The following is a 23,588-nucleotide window of genomic DNA, read 5'->3' as shown; positions in this document are numbered from 1 at the left end:
GTTCATTTGTCTTTTTTTTTCTTTTAGGTTCCACATATGAATGATATCATGTGGTATTTTTCTTTCTCCTTCTGGCTTACTTCACTTAGAATGACTTTCCCCACGAACATCCATGTTGCTCTATTATTGAAGAGTAAATAGATGAAGTAAAAGAGAACTTACTATTCCACACACTGTTGCTTATCTTAAAATTCCCAAAAACCTACTTCAGAAAAGCTCATTGTATGTATGAAACTTACTCCTAGTTTCACTAGGACCAAAGCGAAAGTATATGGAAACGTGTCAAGACGATGAATGGAGACATAGTATATTAAATCTGTTTAATTTATTTCTGCATTCAAATTGCAAATTGACAACTCTTTATGGTTATTTTACTCATGATAGCTTCATTTATGTTTTTTAATACTTATCCCATTTGTAGTACTTTCCTCTGCTTGTAGTTGAGTTGTAAAGAAGTCTTAATGCCTGGGAGCCAGCCCTTTGTTCTTACACGACCACCTGATACGCTACTGTATTTATGTACATAGTTTGCGTTGAATGTGAATCTGTCTCAAATCAATCATTTTTTTCCCTTGGGATTTTAGAACTTGAGATGATTAAGAAATCTGTAGCGGCCTCTCCAATATCAAAGTTTCATGATGTAAACTTTGCTCTTCTGACCACAAGTCAGGCATGAGAGATAATGGATATAAGCCAGCGACCAGCAGAGACAAAAGTTGAAATGGAAAAGACTTGATGATAAAGCTTGGTTCTCAAAGGTACCCTCTTTCCCATCATTTGATTTTTAAACAGTATTTTGAGAGTCAAAAGTTTAATCTGTTCTCCTTCAGAAATTTACTTTGGTTTCTGCCATTTGCACCCAGTGGAATCCTAATTAATAAACGGTTAGCAAGGTGGGAAATGAACGTATATAATTTAGCTTCTTGCCTTGTTGCTTACGCTTTCTCAGTTACAAATTCAGTCTATCGTTCTGGTCTCTGTCTCTAGAACTTTCTGTTTCAAAGCGCTGATGTCTCTCTGTAAGGTTCTCAGCAGTCGGGGCAGGAGACAGTGAAGCGAAGCAGGTAAAAGCTGGTAACTCTCCACTAACCTGAGTAATAAGATTTATCTCCTCATATGACTGATTACTCTGAAGATCTCGTCCTTGAAAATCAGTCACACTAAAGAGATTCAAATAAGCTGACTTTTTTTGTAAAACGAATTCCCTAATTGTCTTTCTGAATTTTGTGCCTCTGAAAGGTAGAGAATGTGCCTTTCCAAGTCTTCATATGGCCTTACGTCAGACATACAATCGTCACACAATAAACATTTGTTGCATTGAATGGAAGGACAGGAGCCATGTGGATGTGGAAAACTGGGCTTGTGACAAAAGTCACACTTTAGAATCTCACCTCATAGCTGATGCTTAAAACCCTTTTAAATATTGATAAAATAAAAATTCAGTGTTAATTGGAATTCTCTATTTTGACTGTCAGCTCTCTCATCTAAAACATTGAACGTGGTATAATGTATAATTTACCAAGTAGCAGCAAGAGCCATTCCAAGATGTTATGAACATGTTTAAACACTGGGCAGGGCGAGAGGCTGAGCTGTGAAGGCGTTTAACTGTGTGTTTTCAAGCCGAACTCTGCAGCGTGCCTGTGGGTCTGACCACCGCTGACGGAGGGGCTCGGAGGGGTTTGGCTGATGCAGAACAGTCAGCGGTGAAAGTTCAAAAAGACGAGCGTTGAGGGCAAGTACAGGTTCATGAGTCTGAAGGGCAGTTACGGCTTAGAAAACTTCAACACCCAGAATGAGGCTGCTGGGCCGCCAAGAATGCCAGCCCGCCTTCTCTGTGGACGAGCAGGAAGAGCGAGCGAGGGCCTGAGACGCTGGCCGTTGCTCACTCTCTGCAAGGTCACTCAGCGACCTTTAATCAGGTCGAGGAATAAAAATGCTCATCAAGGTTGCTGCTTGATTCCCGATGATTTCCCCTCATCCTTTGACTTAACACCACGAGAAGAGAAGTAAGCAAGCTCCATGAAAAAGCAAGAATGTGGTGTGGTCATCTTTAACAGAAAATCATATCAAATATATTTTCTGGGACTGATTCTATGTTAGTCTATTTTTACACAAACTGTAGAAAATTGTGTGTAATGTGGTTTCATCTTACTTTTAAAGGGAGTTGAATGTGGCTTTTGTGAGGATCCCACTGCAAACAGTAGGCAGATGACCCAGTTACAGGTTTAGAGGAAAGCCCTTAGGATACGAATGACTACACATTTTAAACAAAACCTCAAGCCTGCAAGTCCAGCTTCGTCTACAAGCTCACTCTCTGGATGCTTCAAGGAAGTAAAAACAGATGAGGCCATCGAGTTAAGGGTCAGAGATATCAATGAAAGGAAGAAGAGAGACGTTCTTTTGTTTTTTATGATTTTTTCTTTGTGTTTTCCTCTTATTATTAAACATCTCTCCCTTGCCTTCCTTGCGCTTCCTTCACAGAGGGGCAGCCTGGAGTCCTCTCATGCTCGGAGGGGCAGATCGCTTATTAAAGACCTAGAAGGCCAATAAAGGAAGGCCCACAGGCCACGTCCAGCCTGCTCCACAGCAAACCCGGCCGCGCGCATTGGGTTTGAGTTGTCTGCATCTGCTTTCGTGCCGCCGGCGAAGCCGAGTGGCTCCAGCAGTGCTCTCGCGGCCCACACACCTGGGCTTGCATTTGCTGTCTGGACATTTACAGAAAATGTTTTTCAACGCACTCGAGTTGGGTTCAGGCGGAAGACTTACAAATTGGGAAATTTAGGTCTGGTCTGCTCTCGTTCTTAGGTTTATTCCGACTTTGGTTTTTCTTTTGAGATTTTGTGAAGGAAAAGCCCAGATGGGCTAATGAGCTAAGTCACAAATCTAAGTGTGATAAGTGTCGGTTTACTGATATAAGTTCTGCTGGGCTAACTCGTAAATCTGAAGTTTAGTGTCAGTTTACTGGGCTAACAAGCTAACTCGTAAATCCAAGCTCAACAAGTGTCAGTAACGTGATCTGTTCCGAATTGATGAAGCTTCAGTGTACTGATTCCTTGCTTTTTGTTGTTTGAACCTTATTGGCTAATAGCCCCACACTTGTAATTAACCCTATAAAACCTCATGCGCACGTCTTGGAGGTGCTCAGAGCTTCGGAGCAGAAGCCCCTCTGAGCCCGCCGGCGTAATAAGTCTGAGTACTCCAACTCTCTGAGTGGTGCTTGTTTCTTGGCTGGCCTGTCATTTCCGTAACATTTCCATTTTGCATCAAGGTGAGAAGGTCCAAACGCCCTCGTCTAGACTTCAGGAAGAGCGAGAAGAGCAGACATGCTCCAGTCTTGACTTCAAGTTCACGTGTCACGTGAGGTCTTAGACCCTTCGACTGCACCCGTAGTCCAGCTGGGCACAGACTGGGGGGTGTGGGGGGCTAAACAACCCCTTCTGACCTAGCAATGAAGGGGAGATTTGCCCGGCACGCCCTCTGGGTAAGCCCCTCGTGGACCTGGCGTCGGATGGGACCGAGTCCCGCCACAAGCTCGAGCCTCAGTGATGTGACAAGACACACGGCTTCAAAATGAGGGTCAAAGGGACCTCATGTAGCCTGTCTTTTGAGCTTGCTCGTTCATAAAGGACAGGAAAAAACTCATGAACGTGCTTTGCCGTAGAGCTCTAACGATACGGCAATTGCAATTAGAGTTGCTTTTATTTTTTTTTATTTGACTTATAGCATATTTTAAAATATGAAACCCAGCTGAAGGCAGAGGCCGCCTGTGGGTTTTTTGCTGTTGTTGTTTTGTTTGGCTTTGTTTTGTCCTTTTATTCTCTCTCTGCAGAGAGGCTGGAGATCAGCTCGGTTTTGACTTCAGGCCCTGTGTGATAATGGCTGAAGTTTCTAACAGCCAATCCACGGTGAACCCATAAAACTTGTCTTAATGTAACTCTGCCCTGGGCGCCATCTGTAATTAGGCTGAGTGTTGCCACTGCGGCTCCATGACTGTGATTTTTAGGTGAGTCTCTTGGGGCTCCTTTGGCCTCTGGGTTTCCAAGCTTTACAGCATTCACGGAGTGTTCGGTAAGTCTCTCCTGGTGCTGAAGCACATGTGCACACACATGCACACACACACGCACACACAAACACACACTCCACGGTATGGTTACTATCCATCCACAGTCCCGTAATTAGTAAGTGTGTCTGTGCTGAAAGTTTTGTTCCTATTTTATTATTATTTCTTCCCTTTTGCACACACGGCTTCTTTGATGTAAGCACAGCCCAGTCCAGAAGCGCAGAAGCAGGCGCAGATGCCGCACCAGACGTGCGCTGACGGCGCCATCTGCTCTCCGCGGTTCTCTCTTGGTCATTGATTTCTCCGGGAGATTTTCTTCAAAACAGTTGGACAGGCTTCTTGCATGTGGTGTGACATATGGAGTGCTTTTTCACGAGTGACTTCGGCGTGCTGGAGTTGAGAAAGCAAGGGACTGGAGTCAGATGGCCAGACTTAGGAGCCTGGATTTTTCTCCTCCCTGGGTAAAGTCATGGGCCCTCCCTGTCCTCAGCAGCCTGATGCAGCCGAGCTGCCTAAGAGGTGCTATGATATGTAAGTGAGAAAACACTGAGAATGCTTGGTAAGTTATAAAGTACTATTTAAAAATAAATTTCTATTATATTTTCTCATACTTTTCTTAATGACAGTCATATCACTTCTAATATCAGAAAGGAACCTTTTCACTCCAGTCCTGCTGATGTGTATACGACTCCATCAGCATTGCTTAAAGCTCATAGACCCTATTTTTTTAAAATTTATTTTTGGGGGAGGGTAATTAGGTTTATTAATGAATTTGTTTGTTTTTTAATAGATGTACTGGGGATTGAACCCAGGACCCTGTGCATGAAGCACACACTCCACCACTGAGCTGTGCCCTCCACCATTTGGTTACTGAGGTATTAGACTCTGAAAAATCTGCACAGATTTGTTTTATAGCAGTATCTTATCTATGTAAACAAAAGGCTATATAATAATGGAACAAAATCAAGGAGAGAGAAATAAAGAGAGACTAGACAGAATTGAGAGGAAAAAATATTTTGGTAATAAAAATTAAGTAAAAAGCATATTAAACTTCTTTATCAAGTATAAAACCCATGTTAATGTGGTGATATCTCAAAAAATCCATCAAATAAATAAGGAAACTATTAAACAGACATGATTATTTGCATTCTGCACTTTTTTAGGAGAAACATAAGTGTGCATTAGGATATATTAGCAACAGTACTCATGGTTATCCACATTATGCTGAAGTCAATCTTCTGTAACGAAGTCAAGAAGCACAGAGTCGTGGAAACCATTTCTTTATTCTCCCCATAATTCTTTTTACTTCTACTTCCTTTCTTTCTCTCATTCTACTGCTCTCCTTGGTTTTTCCCTTGACGAATTTTTGGATTCATGAGTACGAGGAAGGTTCGCTGGTGTGCCCATAACTGGCGTGCCCGAGCTCTTGCCTTGTCTGTTCCCAGTCTCTCTTTCTCTCTCTCTCTCTCTCTCTCTCACACACACACATACACACACTACACACTCACACACACACACACACACACTCTGTCTCTCCCAAGGGCTTAGTTTAAAGGAGGGAAGTACACAAGCCCTCTTTACATCTCAGGTCTAATGCACTTTTTTCAGTCTACTTTATCAGCCCTAAAGTTGATGTTTTGATGCCTAGTTTACTCTTACTTTTCAAATGGTCCAACACCATTGATTGAGGGAGCTGTAATCAATGAGCACCCTCAAAAACCCAACAAGTCATTTCAATACAAAGGTAGTTTTCATCAGGTTGAGAGAAAAAAGAAAAAAAGAATGGCGGAGCTAGGAAGTAAAAGAATCGTCTTAAGACTCAAAAATATTTCTCCACGAGATATTTGGCTTCAATTATGCTAACTTGGGGATGGATTACATTCCCCTTTCCCCCTCGTTTAAAATGAACTTCATTGCACGTGTCCTGTTCCTCTGTCATACTGTGTATTGACCGAGGCAGAAACAGGTGCCTTGAGCCGTGGGGCATTGCATACAAATGTGACCGTGTGCCAAGTGGTTGGACGCGGAGCTGAAACGTGAATTAACTGAAACACTGAGTGTACTTCCTTTAGGGAGGGGGGATATATTCATATATAAGAAGAGCTCCCACCAGTATTTCGGCGGTACGAGCACCAGCTGCTGAGAGAGAGTTGTCATCTCCCACTGACAGCTCTCCCACTCTTTCCCTTAGCAATGGGACCTGCAGCTCGTATCCGGACACCGAGCTGCCCACAGTAAGACATTCCCTGGCTCACCGTAGCTGGGTGTGACCTCTAGACTGTGGGAAGGGGTGTGAGTGGAAGTAACGAGGGCAAGGGGAGGAGAGGCACACCTTTCGTAGGTGTTCAGTACGTACTCTGGACCCCAGTGGCCTCATTTGTAAATACAAGGACATTTTATAGAATTATATCAAAGTTCACTACCAGGGCTGAGAAACATTTCACTTTTTGATAATCCTCTAAAATTGACTTCAGACAGATATAGCCTGAATTTTCTTAAGTAGATGAAGCATTTGTTAATCCAACAACTTTCTTATTTTGCCTTTTTTTTTTTTTTTTGGAAAGTGTCACTTCCCCTATCAGAACGGAAAGCTGCAAGTTATTTCTAAGAGTGGTGGTGGAGGGGGAGGTAAGCTAATTCTTACTAATGTGTCAGTGACTCACGGTATTAATCCCCTGGAGTGGTTGCCTTTTGAGTAAAAAAAAAAAAATAAATAAACACAGATTACACACTTACACATACTAAACAGGCATTTTCCACTTTTCGAAAGTTTGCTTTATGCCGTTTTGATTTTAGGAAAGACCTACATTACTGCCTGCTGTAGCTGCCCAAGAGTAGTCTGAAAAAGAGCTTTCATTGCTCTGAAAAAATTTGCTTCTTTGCTTTACACCCCTTTAGGTTAACAGAACTTTCCATGGGTGCCTTCTGCTTTCAAATAGCAGAGGGAACACACACACACACGTGTGTCCTGTCTATACACACATACATATTGGTATATATATGCATAAGAAGACAGGAAAATGCTAGCCTTGAAGAAATTAATTGCCAATGATATAACTTTACACGTTCAGTTGAAGTCCAGATGGAGAGAGAATTGGAAATATCTGCATATTCTTCAATTCTTCAAATCCTAATTTTGTAGACACAAGCCTTGGCCAATAAGATAAACAACACTGAGCACAATAGTAAGCTAACTTATGATAAATGGCAATAAAGATATCTAAACAGCACATTTTGAAAACACGTGGAATGATACCAATTCCTCGCATCCACATTTCATATCAAAGTAACCACTGTGAGCAGGCAATTAGAAAGATACACTTTCTCAGCCAACAGAGTTGCCTGTTACCGCAATAAACCTGCCAATTATTACATAGTAAAAATGTTTTCTTGTACCCAGAAGGAGCCATCCTTTTCCTTCTCGAAGTGTTCTACTAGTAGCTACTTCACCAGAGAGGTGAACTGTCTGCCTAGTACTTCAGTTAGTGTCACACTTTGCGTGTGTAACTGTGTAAAATAATTAAAGGATGATAAACAGAACTGAGGGATGTGGAAGGAAGACGGGTGCTTACGCATTTCTTATAGCTGATAACTAAAATTGGCCTCTGGTGTTAGTAATTGTATTCTCTCTGGGATATTGTGCTTTGAAGTAAAAATATGCAGGGTTTGAGCCACTGGTGTCCTAGCATCATCCATTATATTGATTGAAAGCTGCCAGATAAATCTTTCTTAAGTTACAAGGTGTTGACTGGATCAGGGACTGATGAAGCAAAGAAAGAAAGAAAGAAAGGCTTCAGAGCATAGCATTAGTGTCAGAGTCAAGGAGTTACCCCTGCTGGGTGTTCGCTAGTGGACCCAGAACTCCTCACCTTAGAGGCAACCGTGACATTTCTGGGAAAGCTGACGAAACACTTAATCCTTCACTCCAAATGCTTCCTTTCCCTTGGATATTAAAGGTAGACATTTAAAATCTATTGGTCACAGTCTGTCCTGTACAAATGCTCCGATGTTGAGAAATAACATCTTCAAATCAGTGGCCAAGATGTCGACACCACTCATCTGTTGATTTACCAGCGTCCACTTTGCATCAGGACTCCAGTCCTCAAAGCATGATTCTACATTAAATGGAAATAGAGAACCCTTTTCTGCAGCAAAATCTCATGAGGATTTCAATAAACTTGGATTTCTGTCCTTGTTACTCAGAGTTCCTTTAAAAATGTCACTAGCAAGCAGAGACAGACTCACAGACATAGAAAACAAACTTATGGTTACCAGGGGGCAAGGGGGTGGGAAGGGCTAAACTGGGAGTTTGGGATTTGCAGATACTTACGGGCATATATAAAATAGATAAACAAGTTTATACTGCATAGCACAGGGAACTATATTTGATATCCTGTACTTGCTTAGAGTGAAAAAGAATATGAAAACGAATATATGTGTGTTCACGCATGGCTGGGGCACTGTGCTGTGCACCAGAAACTGACACAACATTGTAAACTGTACTTCAATAAAAAAAAATTGTAAAAAGAGTCATTAGCATTTAATTAGGCTAAGTATAGTAATTAATAAAATAGAATGTGCATATATATGTATTGTATGTATGTATGTGTGTATATATGTATATATACATACATGTGCACCTGTGTGACTTTATCACAGAGATAAACAACATTGGAAATTAATTTTTTAGTGATACAAAGTAGCACTAGTGGTGAAGGGTAAAAAAATAATTGAATTGGATTGAAACATCTGCATTTCAGTCCAATTATACACATGACAGTCATGTGATGAGGGGTGAACCAGCTCACATTTCAGAATCTTAGATGTCTTATCTGCAAAATTCAAATTAATGTACCTTCCTCAAACAGTTACAAGATATTCAGTGATGCATTTGTAAATATTTAACCACCAGTTATCCAGGACAAACAAAGCAAGCCTGGGTCTCTGTCAGTTGCCAATGTTTTGAGAGTAAGTACTCCCATTACAGCCAGTTTCCAGTATCAACGTGGCCCCGCAGAGAATGGAGTGGACAGGGGTGCACAGAGGCAGGTCTTGGAGGCTGGTGCGCGGTGGTCCCAGCACACACGCCGCTTTCGCTGCAAATCAGGTGTGCTGTAATGTGAATTATGACAGCAGATGCTCACTAAATCTGTGTTGAGTGAATATGGGCATAAAAATATTCATGAACATGATCAAGTGCAGAGCAGCGTCTCAGTCATCCAGCCATAGGACAAAGGGGGGATGGAGTTTCTAGGAAGTTCTAGGAAAGACGTTCAGGGTAACACTTTGATAACTGATTTCCCTCCGTGGACATGATGGAAAAAGTAGCAAATAACCAGTGTGGTGGACACTCATTTCTGAACTTTGGATGGAACTTCCTTTTTTTTTTAACTTGATTTTGTTTATGCATCTAATAGTCCTTTTACTTTAATTTAGGCATTATACAAGATAATAGGTGGGTCTAATTGACTTTAGCAAATTGCTGCATATTTTAAAAATGCATAAACTTTATTACCACTTGAGTAAACCGTGGAATCAAAGTATCACTTACAAGCAATAAAGGGATAAGGGAAACATGTTGATTTTACTTAACACTCAGGGGCTTTTAATTGGCTCTGCTTCATTAATATTCTCCTGAGAGTTCTCCCTCCCCAGAGCTTGAAAAATATTCAGTAATGAGCTTGTCGTCCCAATTTGTGTTAAATCTTTCAGAATAATTTCTGGTAAAGAAAATCTCTGTTGGTTGATGGCTGCATCTCATCAGCTCATTTCCACAGCTTTGAGTTTTCCTCCCTGACATTCCTCACTTCCAATCCCATCTAATTGGCAAGTCCAGAGAGAGCACAAAGATCAGTCTTGATGCTTTAGATGCGTCAGAAATGCTTCATCTGGGCCTAACTGCCTGGAAAGGTTAAACATTTGGCAAAGAATCATACGGATCATATTTTAGAAATTGTGATGGAACTATTATGACTTTTCTTAAATTCAAAGACAAAAGAATATAAATTATTGTAAAAATTATATCTCAAATTATAGTGATTGTTTTAGAACAATTTCTGCTGATTGTGGATCACATAATTTCCCCAGGAAGTGCTTCTTCATAACCACTCTATATTGTTTGTGGTTCCGTTTTGGGAGATGTGATTTGACACGTGGTAAGTTTGCATATGTGAATTAATGAGTGACATTATAATGAGCGTCACTGGATAAACTAAATACTAAATTTGAGTAACCTAAGATTTTTTTCTCTAACATTTTCTCTCATTTTTAAACAAACAGTTCAACTTTAGATGTAAAAGCTAAGAGCTCTTTTGTTGTTGTTTTGTTTTTGTTTTCTGTTTTCTAGGAAGAGCTCTAGAATATTGTTCTGTTTGATCATAGTTACATGCTAGCGGAGGGCTACTATGGCAAGTTACTTTTGAAAAGCATTAGTTTTTTTTATAATATTATATCTGGAAAAATGAGGAAAGCCAATAAGAAGGTTTTAAATTATTCACGTTTATCTCTCTACCTCATCAAAGGTCTTACTTTCATCCTGTCTTCTTTTTATTTTTTAAAGTGTGTGTACGTCCTTCTATTCTCCTTAATTTTGTGAACTCGGCTGGTATCGCACAGGGTTCCAGCCAAGCAGAGCCTGGGGAAGGCAGAGGAGCAGAGTGAGTGCTCAGCTGCCTGCTGTTCTTTGTGGCAGAGTTACTCCCTGCAGATCCTGTGTCTGTGAGGTGGGTGTGGGGGCTCTGCCGGCATCAGCTGTTTTTAAGCACACCACTGGCGTTCTCGCTCTGTAAAATTATCTGTGCCACAGACCCTTCGAGCATCACACATTTCTGTTACGCTCACAGAGAGCAGATTATATTTAAGAAAGCTTGGAATCGACTGAAATATCCTGTAACAAAGGAGGGGATGAGCAATACGTCTGTGCCCTATCCATGCCCACCGCCTTTCTTCCATCCTCCCTCCTGGTAGAAATGCTCTCTTTGAGCGAAATCGTGCATTAAAATTAAGTCACATAAGCCACGTTAACAAGGGAAATATGGTTTTGTCCCAGACATACGCCTGGGCTGACTGGTATATTGTTATGATTTAATGGGCCAAGGGTTTGACCCAGAACTTGGAACGACAGTCTGAACTCGAAGGAAATTGACAGTCGGATGAAAAGATGGAACCAAGTATCTGCGTGAATAGGAGATACTGACCGAAGATAAGACTGAGGGGAACTTTAATCCCGATGTTCAGCTAAGAGCAAAAAGCAGCAACAGAGGAACAGCGCAGGTATCTTTGTACCTTCCCTGGACTTCAAGCGTGTGGTTAATGGTCTAGGAGTGTCCACGGGGTTATTTCTGATAACACTGTCATCCGGTCTATTCAGGTGTCTCAGAAACATTCACACAATAGCTGTCTTTTGTCAGGATAGAAATGACAGGGGCATTCTGAGGCAAAGAAGTTGCCAAGCCTTTTAAAAGTGGGAAAGAGGAAAAAGATACAGATTAACTTTTCTTAATAAAATATAATATTGTTGACAAGTATTATATTTTGTTTTAGAAAATCAAATATTCCTAGGACTTTTTCTAGGTGTTATAACAATCAAACTTTACAGCCAGCCTAGTACTCAACGGTGAAAAACTCAAAAGCTTCTCACTAAAATCTGGGACAAGACAAGGATGCCCACTATCATCACCCCTATTCAACATCGTCTTGGAAGTCCTAGCCACAGCAGTCAGGCAAGAGAAAGAAATAAAAGGGATCCAAATTGGAAAAGAAGAGGTAAGAGTGTCATTATATGCTGATGACATGTTACTATATATAGAAAACCCTAAAAGGTCCACACAAAAGCTACTAGAGCTGATTGAAGAATTCAGCAAGGTAGCAGGTTACAAAATTAACGTTCAAAAATCAGTTGCATTTCTTTACACTAATGATGAATCAACAGAAGAAGAAAGTAAGGAAACAATCCCCTTTAAAATAGCACCCAAAGTAATAAAATATCTGGGAATAAATCTAACCAAGGAGGTGAAAGAATTATACACAGAAAACTATAAACCATTGATGAAGGAAATTCAAGAAGACTTTAAAAAATGGAAAGATATTCCATGCTCTTGGATTGGAAGAATCAATATTGTTAAAATGGTCACACTGCCCAAGGCAATCTACAGATTTAATGCAATCCCTATCCAATTACCCAGGACATATTTCACAGAACTAGAAAAAATCATAATAAAATTCATATGGAACCATCAAAGACCTAGAATTGCCAAAGCATTACTGAAGAGAAAGAAAGAGGCTGGAGGAATAACTCTCCCAGACTTCAGACAATACTATAGAGCTACAGTCATCAAGACAGCATGGTATTGGTACCAAAACAGACATATAGACCAATGGAACAGAACAGAGAGCCCAGAAATGAACCCACACACTTTTGGTCAACTCATCTTTGACAAAGGAGGCAAGAATATACAATGGAATAAAGACAGTCTCTTCAGCAAATGGTGTTGGGAAAACTGGACAGCAGCATGTAAAACAATGAAGCTAGAACACTCCCTTACAGCATACACAAAAATCAACTCAAAATGGATTAAAGCCTTAAACATAAGACAAGATACAATAAACCTCCTAGAGGAAAACATAGGCAAAACATTATCTGACATACATTTCAAAAATTTCCTCCTAGAAGAAATAAAAGCACGAATAAACAAATGGGACCTAATGAAACTTACAAGCTTCTGCACAGCAAAGGAAACCAGAAATAAAACAAGAAGAAAACCTACGGAATGGGAGAAAATTTTTGCAAGTGAAACCGACAAAGGCTTGATCTCCAGAATATATAAGCAGCTCATACGACTCAATAAGAAAAAAAATAAACAACCCAATTCAAAAATGGGCAGAAGACCTAAACAAGCAATTCTCCAAGGAAGACATACAAATGATCAAAAAGCACATGAAAAAATGCTCAGTATCACTAATTATCAGAGAAATGCAAATCAAAACTACAATGAGGTATCACCTCACACCAGTCAGAATGGCCGTCATTCAAAAATCCACAAATGACAAATGCTGGAGAGGCTGTGGAGAAAGGGAAACCCTCCTACACTGCTGGTGGGAATGCAGTTTGGTGCAGCCACTATGGAAAACAGTGTGGAGATTCCTCAAAAGACTAGGAATAGACTTACCATATGACCCAGGAATCCCACTCCTGGGCTTGTATCCAGAAGGAAATCTACTTCAGGATGACACCTGCACCCCAATGTTCATAGCAGCACTATTTACAATAGCCAAAACATGGAAACAGCCTAAATGTCCATCAGCAGGTGACTGGATAAAGAAGATGTGGTATATTTATATAATGGAATACTACTCAGCCATAAAAACTGACAACATAATGCCATTTGCAGCAACATGGATGCTCCTGGAGAATGTCATTCTAAGTGAAGTAAGCCAGAAAGAGATAGAAAAATACCATATGAGATCACTCATATGTGGAATCTAAAAAACAAAAACAAAAACAAACAAACAAACAAAAATGAAGCGTAAATACAGGACAGAAATAGACTCACAGACAGAGAATACAGACTTGTGGTTACCAGGAGGGGTGGAGGGTGGGAAGGGATAGACTGGGATTTCAAAACTGTAGAATAGACTACACTGTATAGCACAGGGAAATATACACAAAATGTTATGATAACTCACAGAGAAAAAAAGGTGACAATGAGTGTGTATATGTCCATGAATAACTGAAAAATTGTGCTGAACACTGGAATTTGACACAACATTGTAAAATGATTATAAATCAATAAAAAATGTTAAAAAAAAAAAACAGTCAAACTTAGTTTCAGTAGAGCACTCACATAACGGGGGGCTCGCCTCCCTCTTGTCTTCCCTGAATAGTCGGGTTATGTGATGTATCTGCTTTTATGTATGTGTGGTCAAGGGGTATTTGACTGGGAATGTGGAGATTTGGTGTCTTTCATGTATTTATGACATTGTCAAAACATTTAATTCCTTGTCTTCATTTTATTTACCTACAAATTATGAACTACACACCATGGAAGGTCATTTCAGATATAATATTTCATGCGCTTCTGGATCCCCTAGAGGTCCACTTCTGAATTTATCTCACTTTGCATTAACATTGACTTCAAATAAATTGTTATTCAATCCTAATTTGCATTTTTCATGTTTACTTTAGATTTCTATAGGGTAAACAATTAAAATGAACTTGTTTAAAGTTTTAATATATTATGTAAATGCATTTATGCAAATTTATTCAAAATCTCACACACTGAAAATTAAGTACGTATTCAGATAAGGTTATATTCTTACATATTTTGTGTTAAGAACTCGCATCCTACTCATTCGGGCGTGAACCCAGAGGAAACATAAGTTAGGACAAACCTTCTAAATAATAGAGTTCATACATTTTAAACATTGAGCATAGAACACATCTGGCCTCAGTTTGCACATGTGGTTCATAGGAAATAATTTATTTGTAACCTGAAGCACAGTGTCTAGTGAGTAAGGAGAACACAAAAGACATATGTAACACTAGAGGTCCTTATAATAACTATGACAATGGCGCAATAATGAAGACTATACTATTATTTTATGATACTGTCTGATACTTGCTGACTTCTGTAAAGAACTCAAGTCTCTTGAATCCTGGTCATGTTATTCTCCAATCTGTCTCCACTTGAAAGTAGAAATATTAATAGCATAGGACCACGATCAAGGCTATTGATTACATTACAAGTCTAGGTAGAGAGATTTTAAGATCTAGCACAAATTTAGTGTATTTGAGCTCTTCGCTTCTGTGTCATCTTCTCTCTCCTGACCGGAAGATGGGATAGTCAAAGGGCCCGAGTCTCGCTTTCCGGGATATGCTTCTTCCTTAAGGTCTGTGACAGATAATTTAGACAAATTATGCACTGAATGTCAGGAAAAACATACACTTTCCTCTCCTTTTTTCCCTTAGACTTGTTCTTGCCTTCAAAAGAGTAAGTTAGTTTTACAGATAAAATTTATAGGAAAAGAGAACTAAGGAATTCCCCAGATCTGTTAGAGTAAAAACCTCAGGCCTACCTTCGTAATGCTGGAGTCTTTGTGTATCTACGAAGTGCAACTTAGCTCACTAAGTTCTGAGATTTACGCCCACATAGAAACAAGGGGGAAAAATGTCTTCCTTGGAGTCCTCTCCATCTACATCGCCGCAAAGTGAGTTGTGCTGTCGTAGCTGTGCTAGGATGGAGTTCAAGAACGGTAGGAGTGTGTCCTTTTCTATAAACTCTCCTTCAGGCCCACGGTTATAGGACCTCACAGATAATTTACAGTCCTTTTCCTAGTTCAACTCATCAGTGAGGATGTTATTTGATGCTAATCCAGAGGGACTCAGGACAACCAAACAAAAACCCAAACTGTGTGACATAATTTATATAAAGTCCTTCATAAGCACATGGGGAATGCTGGGTACGGAATGTATGCTAATTTCTTAATATACATTTGGAACTAGAAGTCTCACGGCTTCTGGTTCCAAGGTGAATGTACCCAAGAAATAGCATAGTGCTCTGTGAAGGTAGGTGATTAATATCAACAGTGATTAAGACGACACGTTGCGGTAAGTAGTCCTAGATCATACATTGTTTCATCACAGTTTATGTTTACCGGTCCTTTTCCTTTGATAGGCAATAATATTTGGAGAATTATGCACATACCATAAAATGATTATCAGTAGGCAAACTCTACGATCAGTAGTTTGTATTCCTGTCTTCATGTTGGAATTCCTGGAGAGCGGTTATAACACACCAGTCTCTGGATCCTTAAACCCACAGCCCCCACATTCTGATTTAATTTCTGTGACGAGGTCAATATTAATAGTTTTCAGAGCTCCCTGATGACTAATATACAGCTAGGCTTGAGCAGCTCTTAAAAGATTCCTTAGAAGCAGTAATCGTGCTAGGAAAGGTGTTTACATGTACGGTCTGCACTTTCTTGCTATAGCGCTCTACCACTCTTGTGAGCTGCAGACTTCTACACCCCACTGCCCTCTGGGGGGCAGTTGTATTCCCTGCAGGAATGTGATCTTCCAAACAGCACAAAAGGGACTTACTACTTCTGTCTCACATCTCCTTCTCCTCTATTATGTATGTCAATGAACGGCCATAAAATACATTTGTTGCTTTAAGCCAAAAGCGTGAGCATCAGCCTTATTATCTTGCTTGTCTTCTTCCTTCACACACAACCCCACACACCAAAAACCAAACAGCATACCCCTCTTGCACGTCTCCTGTACCTTTTCATGCTCGGGGCCATTATTTAGTACATCAACCTCTCGTTCCTGGGCTGTTCCTATAGATTCGTCATTGATTGTTCTCATTTCTGTAATACCCATCGTCAATCCAAATTCTATACTCAGCCATCAAGAGAACATACGATCGCATCACTCTCCAGCCTAAAATGCTAATGTGGCCTCTGATGCCCTTCAAGATTGGCCACTGCTTGTCTCCTGGGTCTCATTTCGTTTCACCCCTGCACACGCCTGTCGCATCAGCCTCCATCCTGTTTCACGCATGCTCTTACTTACCTCTTTGAACATGCTGTCGCCACTCAGTGAGTCACACCTTCCTGATTCCTCTCCTTTCTCCCCTTTGACTCACACATCCATGCCACCTCCTCCAGGCAGCCTTCTCTGACGCTGAAATCTAGATAAAACATCTTCTTAGGGACTCTTAAGATACTGTACCTCCCTCCTCACAGTGCTCTCAACATCGTATTGAATTTTCTACTTATTTTATGTTTTCAAAAGCACTGAAAGGGAGACATAGGTCTCCCGATGCGTAAGAGGCAAGAATCACCCTGTAAGCACCTAATGAATGAAGGGAAAGAGGAGAACACATTCTCTCCGAGAATGAAAAGTGACATCTTGCTGTGAAGCATACGCGGGTATGTTCACCTCCAGGTCTGAATGAGTGGGAGGTAAGGAAGACAAGAGAAGCTCAGTGCTATTGCATTCCATTCTGTTTTAAAAGTATAGTCATATTCATCTACTGAACATTTTGTTAGAATTCTAGGGTAGTAAGTTAGTAACTGAGAAGTGCTCTTCCATGTGCACTCAGGTCAACTTGAGAAGACCAGGCAAGAAATTTACCAAAGGCAAATAAAAAGATCTTCACAATGAATGAAGAGATAATAAAAAATACGTGTTCATGAAGGTGTAGGTCTGTCGTTGGGGACACTTATGAGTGCTCTTCCGCTCGGGTGTAAGAAAGACGGTAACAGATTACAGGGTCTCTACAGAGCTAGTGTGGGAGGCTGTTGTGGAGTTCCTACAAGAGGCTGCACGGTTTGCAGATGTAGAAATCACCCTGTGAATGTAAGATTTAAGGATTTGAAAGCCTTAATTTAGGTTTAGGGCAGGTGTGTGTTTTGTCCAAGGTCATGGGCAGAATCAATAGCAAGACATTATGACATATTGATTATTACAAAATAAATATAGTTACCTAAAAGAGACTCTTACCCAGAGTAATCACTTCGTAGTTGTCCTTGTATCTTTGTAAACAGAGGATAGAACATGCAAGTAACTTCAGCTCCAAGGAAAGCCTTCATAACATAAAGTGACTGGAATACCTAAAAGTTACTTCGTACATTTTCCTGAGGAGAGTAGATGCATGCTTATAGGTCTCCGAGTAACAACTTTCCCAGTGAAGAAAATTTTGCTTTGAAAATGTCACCATCATAAAACGTATCATTTTTATCTTAGCAGATTGAAAATGGTTCAGAAAAAGGCACCGGACAATATTGGTGAAAATGAGGAGTCAAGGGTTGTGGCGAATGTGCGACGCGGTTGGTGGCAGAAAGACAATCTCTGGTGTAATGTGGATTATGACACGACTTTCTATAGAATTACAAGCAGCATTTGATTACAAAGACTTTTTAACTTAAATGTCTGTTAGGCGCTGAAAAAAAAGCCCCGTGTATCTGCAATGCAATCTTTTTCAAAGCCTTGACATAAACTTCAAGAACGAAAAGCACACACAAAAAAATAGAACATTGACTAATAAATGTGGGTAACATTTGGGATAAAAAATGAAACATGTCAAGCAATCATTCTGAGTGATGAAAAATGTGCATACATTTTTTTCCAAAGAAACATTACAGAAGACTGGGTTTTTTTTTAAATCACAACAGTGAAACTGTTTTTTTTTTTTTAAACTTTGAATTCATTCAAGGTATGCAACCATAACTGTACCCACAACTGAGAAATTGTGGCAAAAATTTCCTATATTCCTTCTCACGCTTGTACGCTACTCAACTTCTCTTTAAAAACTAAAGGTTTCTTTTAGAATAATAATAATATCTTAACTTTTGAAGCCTCTACTTGAAATCCTGATACAGTGTCGCATTTTGCCATGTTTCCCAAACATAGACACATTGCACCTTAGCTCCATGGGTAATGAATACTTTAGAAGCGGATTATTTCCTTGGACTTCAATGCTTTCCTAAAAGACGGTTGAAAGTCTTCTGGGTAGGAAATAGTAAAAGGAAGTCAGACTCCTAATTACGCTAAATGGGCCTGATATAAGCACTCTTTCATAAATTAATACACCTTTTTAGCTCTGTATTATCTTTATAACGTCCCCTAAAATCTACACGCTGAAACTGAACTCCTAATGTGATGGTGTCTGGAGGTGGGGCCTTTGGGAGACAATGAGGTTATGAGGAGGGAGCCTTCACGAATGGGATTAGTGACTTATAAAGGGACCCAGACAGCTCCCCCCACGTCTGTCACGTGAGGACACAGCGAGGAGACAGAGGTCTGTGAACCGGGAAGCTGGCTCACGCCAGGCGCCAAATCTGCTGTGGCTTATGTCGCACTTCTCAGCTTCCGAAACTGCGAGAGATAAATTTCTATTGTTCCTAAGCCACCAATCACCAGTATTTATTACAGCAGCCCTAACAGACTAAGACATAACTACATAGGCAAATTCAAATCATAACAAACGTATGAGAAATATAAAAACCATTCTCACTTGCTTGGAAACAAGATGCCCAGTGTTTCTGTGTGTTTGGAAAGAAGGTTATAGACTAGATATGAAAGCAGAGGTTAGACTTTAAAAAAGGCAGGTAAGTCGAGGTACAAAGGACGGGAAAGCTAGGGCACACAGCTTGCCTGGGGTAACAAGAGCCAGGAAAGTGAACACACTGGATTTAAGCCAGATTCTTCTAAGCAATGGTTATTATAAACTAAGTATAATAATGTGGAAATAATCATGTGTTTTGTAAAGCTTTAATTTACGAATATCATGCAAAAAATATTCATGTCTAACTTAGGGCCTCACCCCATCTTATCTAAATCATATTTGCATGTTCAAGAAATCAATTTACAAATAAAACTGATGAATGAGATGTCTTTGCACAGACAGACACATGGACAAATTGAGAGACACTTGTGAACCCCCGTGCTTGCGGACACACAGACCCAAGTGCAAAGATGCGAGAAGCACTCTGATTTTGATAGCCTGGTTCGGAGGGCGCCTGCCTATCTGAAGAAGGAGCAGTGCAGAGTATATGGCACAGCCACTCATCACCGTGTCACTTATGCCTGACTTTGAAAATGTGGTTTTTATTCTGAGGTGTGAGGGAAGGGGCACTTGTACACGAGCTTCCTGGCCATGACAGAACAAAAGGGAGGAATTTCAACGTGGCTCCTCCTCAGATGGAAAAAAAAATTATGAGCTGCCCCAGTCTTTGTATGCCCTGGACTGGAACACCTTTTTAAATTATACAGTTGACTTTTGCAGTTTTCTCTTTTTGCAGCTCATAACAGGACAGAGAGGAAGGAAATTTTGACTTAGGACGGAGATGCCCCAAATACTGTGAGAGCTGTAAACTGCAGGGCAGCAGCAAGCAATCCCCATCGCAAAGTGGGAAATCCTGTCAGTGACAAAAGGGACAGGACTGGCTTTGTTTCTTCCTGCCCCCATTACTTACTGTTACTGTGAGCGGGAAACCTTACAATGGAGGGGTGACAAATACGCCATAGACTGCGGTCCTTTTGTGCCCATAAACCCTTTTCAGCAGTTAATTAGATTGCAGATGTGTGTAACCTGTATGTCTGAACCCTTGTCATGTGACAAACCCAAGTCTTTTAATTTTTCAGTTCTAATTTTGATTATTTTTAATTTTAATCTCTTTCGTTGAAGTCTGTTGGACCTATTTGCAGAGGAAGTTTAATAATCTTACACTAATTTGAAATACTTTATTTTAGGACGTCTCATCTTTTTTCATTTATCTGATTTCCATTTCCAGTAGAATGGGTCATAGTAATTTCATCTGGAACCAATTCCTCTGTCTGATTATGATTCTGCAGGTGTTACGTAGTAACTTAATAATAGTTCTCAGGCAGCTAAATCACCAGAGCTAATTCATAGTGGAAATGCATGTGGAATAATATATTGCTGCTCCACTGAATTTCAAAGGAATTTATTATGATTAATAATATTAAAATAGCAATAGGAGGAAGTAATAATTATTTGCCACAAGTTATAAGGACACATTGAATAGTTTTAATCTTACTGTACTTAAACATTGAACTGAAAGTAAATTCAGCAATACTCAGTAATGAGATCTGAGATTCATAATAATACCATTAATCATCACTAGATTCTGTACATTTTATGGCAAAGACTACCTGATATTTGGTGGATTTGATTTAAAATATTTTACCGATTTTAAATTAAGCTATCTGTGTGAGATTTGAAGCCTGTGGTGATTAAGTCTTTACAAAAGCCATATTTGTTTTAAGTGATTGACGGTTTAATTCCTTCTACTGAATATTTCATATTTTCACTTAAATCCAACTATTTCATACAATTAAGAGAGACAGAGTGTTTTAGGGGGAAAAATGAACAGCATTTTAGCTAATAAAAATACACGAACACCTACTTGTCTGTCTCTTAGATATGCTCGGCTCGGGGGGGCAGCATTAAATCTGGGTGCATTTTAAACACGAGTTCAAGTAAATTAATATTTATTAAGTTTCTGGCTCGGTGTTAAAGACTTCAGATATAAGTGTAGAGAAGTCAGCTGCTCACTTTTGTGAAATTCCTCATAAAGTAAGTGTGAAGCCATGTACAACTAAATACAATACAATGTAAAACCTTCTCCACCAGGAGCTGGAGCAAAATATCCCAAAGAAAGAACAATTCTTTCCGCTTGAATAGTTCGCAGAGCACTCCATAGATGAGATAACATTTTCAGCCAGACTTGATGGATGAAAAGAATTTCAGCTGTTGGGGGCAGCATGGAAAACACGCCAAAACTATCAGCAGAGAAATGGCAATGTCAGTGACCACAGAGTGTGGAAAGAGCTCTTCCCTCCCGTGCAGTCTCTGTGTTTCACTGACTTATCTGCAAAGTGTGTTGCTTCCCTGTTACTGTGACAATTTGCTCATATCTAAGAGAATTATCATCACTGAGCACATTGAGACAGTGGAAACCACCCTGTGGTATTATGAACACATTATTTATCTTTATATGAAATACTTACGATAATATTAGAAAAATATAGAAAATGCAATAACTGTTTCAACAGAAAAGAGGTAAGCCGCATCACCATCGACTATTCAGGGTTAACGGGCTGTGGTGAGGACTGTAGCTCAGTAGGGTGCGTGCTTATGCAAGAGGTCCTGGGTTCGGTCTCCAGAACCTCCGTTAAAAAATAAATAATCTAATTGCAACCCACTCCCCCTCCAATAAAAAAAAAAGAAAAAAGTGTTTTAAATTAAAAGTTTTTTTGTAAAAGATCATAGACTAAGACTCATTATAGCCAAAATTAAGAGCCTCAGGGAAAGAAATCAGTAGGAAAAATAAGAGATAAGATAGTAACTATGTGACATTAGCAGACAGTAAGAAGTCGGCAGTAAGAGGCATAAGCTTAGCAAGAATGAGTGGGAGCAGAGGCAGGGACACCAGCAAGAAAAGTGGACTCTCCAGGATGGGAAGAGTGGCTGGAGGGGCAGCTCACGGGAAGAGTGAAGCCCTTCCGGACTGCTGAGCATATCTATGAGAGCTCTGAAATCCTTCAACAGCTTTCTCAAAAAAAAAAGGAAGAGCAACCCATAGATTTGAAGAATAGTCTAGAAGGTCATTTCAGAGGCCTCTATGGGACCATGGCATTTTAGCTCATGTGCACCTGAGGGCACGTCCCCCAGGCACTGCAGGTTCTGGGGTGGAATTGGTCACAGATCCAACATGACCTCACACGTAAGCAGCTCCGTTTAACCAAGCACATGGCCGAAAATCATCCCTGCTTACAGCTTCCAAACTCCATCTAATGCACTGTAAATGGCTTGGTTAAGAAAATTCTATTAACCTTCAAAATTGCAAACATGAATATTGTATCTGAATTTAAACAATTAGGGAAAAAAAAAACCCTGAATTCTTTGCTGGATCAAGGCAATACTGATTAATTTGCTTGAAATAATATTGAACAATGACAGATTTTTATCCAAACCTTCAGATAACTGTTTTTAAATAGCTTAAAAAACACAAAAACAGTACATTGTGTACATAGTTAAATTTGTAATTCTATAACAGTGTTTTTAATGTAAAAAAGGAAATATTGAGATCTGAGCCAATTCTTATAAAAATTAAATAGACTCTTAAGAGGAGTTGCAATTGAATGCACTTTCAAGAAGGGGTTCTGCCATATTTAGATGTTAAACCACACGAAGTCAGGAATTTTATTCTGCTGTTTTGTTCATTGCCAATAAATGTGTGTGAGCTGAATGAATGCAAGAGTGGATAAAATATTGTAAGATTAATTGTAAATGAAAAAGCAACCTTTAAATAAGAGTGTGACTATTTCAAAGAAACAAATTCCTGAATATTATTCTTTTCAAAATGCTAGTAAGTCTTTCTAGTCCAGTATTCTTAAGTTAGATGGTAAGTGATGGCTGAGAATCTCAGGTAACCTCGTACTAAAGCAAATGCAAGGCAAGCTCACGGTTTTAAACGTGTCAGTGCGTTAGTTCCTCAGGAAATAAAACGTCAGTGTAGAGTAGTATAGTTTTCCCACACCACTGAAGGCTGTAGAACGTTAATGTATTGCTTCCAGAGTTTAGGTTTACATTTGAATGAAAAATGACAAATGTCCCCTAATGGGCTGAGTCACAAGCTTGCTGCGTTCGGAGTTGAGTTTAGCTCTTCTGTTCCTAGACGCTCATGAAGCTTATCACAGGGACAAGCAATGAAAGTCTCCTGAACATATAAGATGTGGATTGTTTAACGGCTATGTCCTCCACAGTGTTAATAGCTTATTGATTGCGGATTAATGAAATGCTGTCTGGAAGCACGTCAGTCTATTTGAATGGAAGCCATTCTGCCTCAAACAGTTACTAGGATTGGCTTACTTAATGGCACAGGCTCTTGCCTTCCTGGAAAGAGCGTTGTCATCATCGTTAATACACAGCTTCATTGAGTTACGCAGAAGCTATTCTGTCCAGTATCTGAATGTGCGTCGTTAACGAAGCTAAAACGA

The 23,588-nt window shown here is 39.9% G+C and overlaps 1 long non-coding RNA gene across 2 annotated transcripts; it reads right to left on the bottom strand.

Annotated features, from left to right (window-relative positions):
- Positions 1-18,765, bottom strand: LOC106730613. Of its 2 annotated transcripts, none has more exons than XR_001367061.2 (3): positions 18,754-18,765; positions 2,735-2,737; positions 1-120 (listed from the first exon to the last, which is right to left on the bottom strand). It is a non-coding gene; the product is annotated as an uncharacterized LOC106730613 (long non-coding RNA). The 2 variants fall into 2 exon arrangements; XR_001367062.2 differs by lacking the exon at positions 18,754-18,765 and adding an exon at positions 14,626-14,638.
- Positions 18,766-23,588: the final 4,823 nt, after the last annotated feature.

Source organism: Camelus ferus, chromosome 36 (genome assembly GCF_009834535.1).
Source record: "Camelus ferus isolate YT-003-E chromosome 36, BCGSAC_Cfer_1.0, whole genome shotgun sequence".
NCBI lineage: Eukaryota > Metazoa > Chordata > Mammalia > Artiodactyla > Camelidae > Camelus > Camelus ferus.
This window is presented reverse-complemented; position numbering and strand designations above follow the sequence as displayed.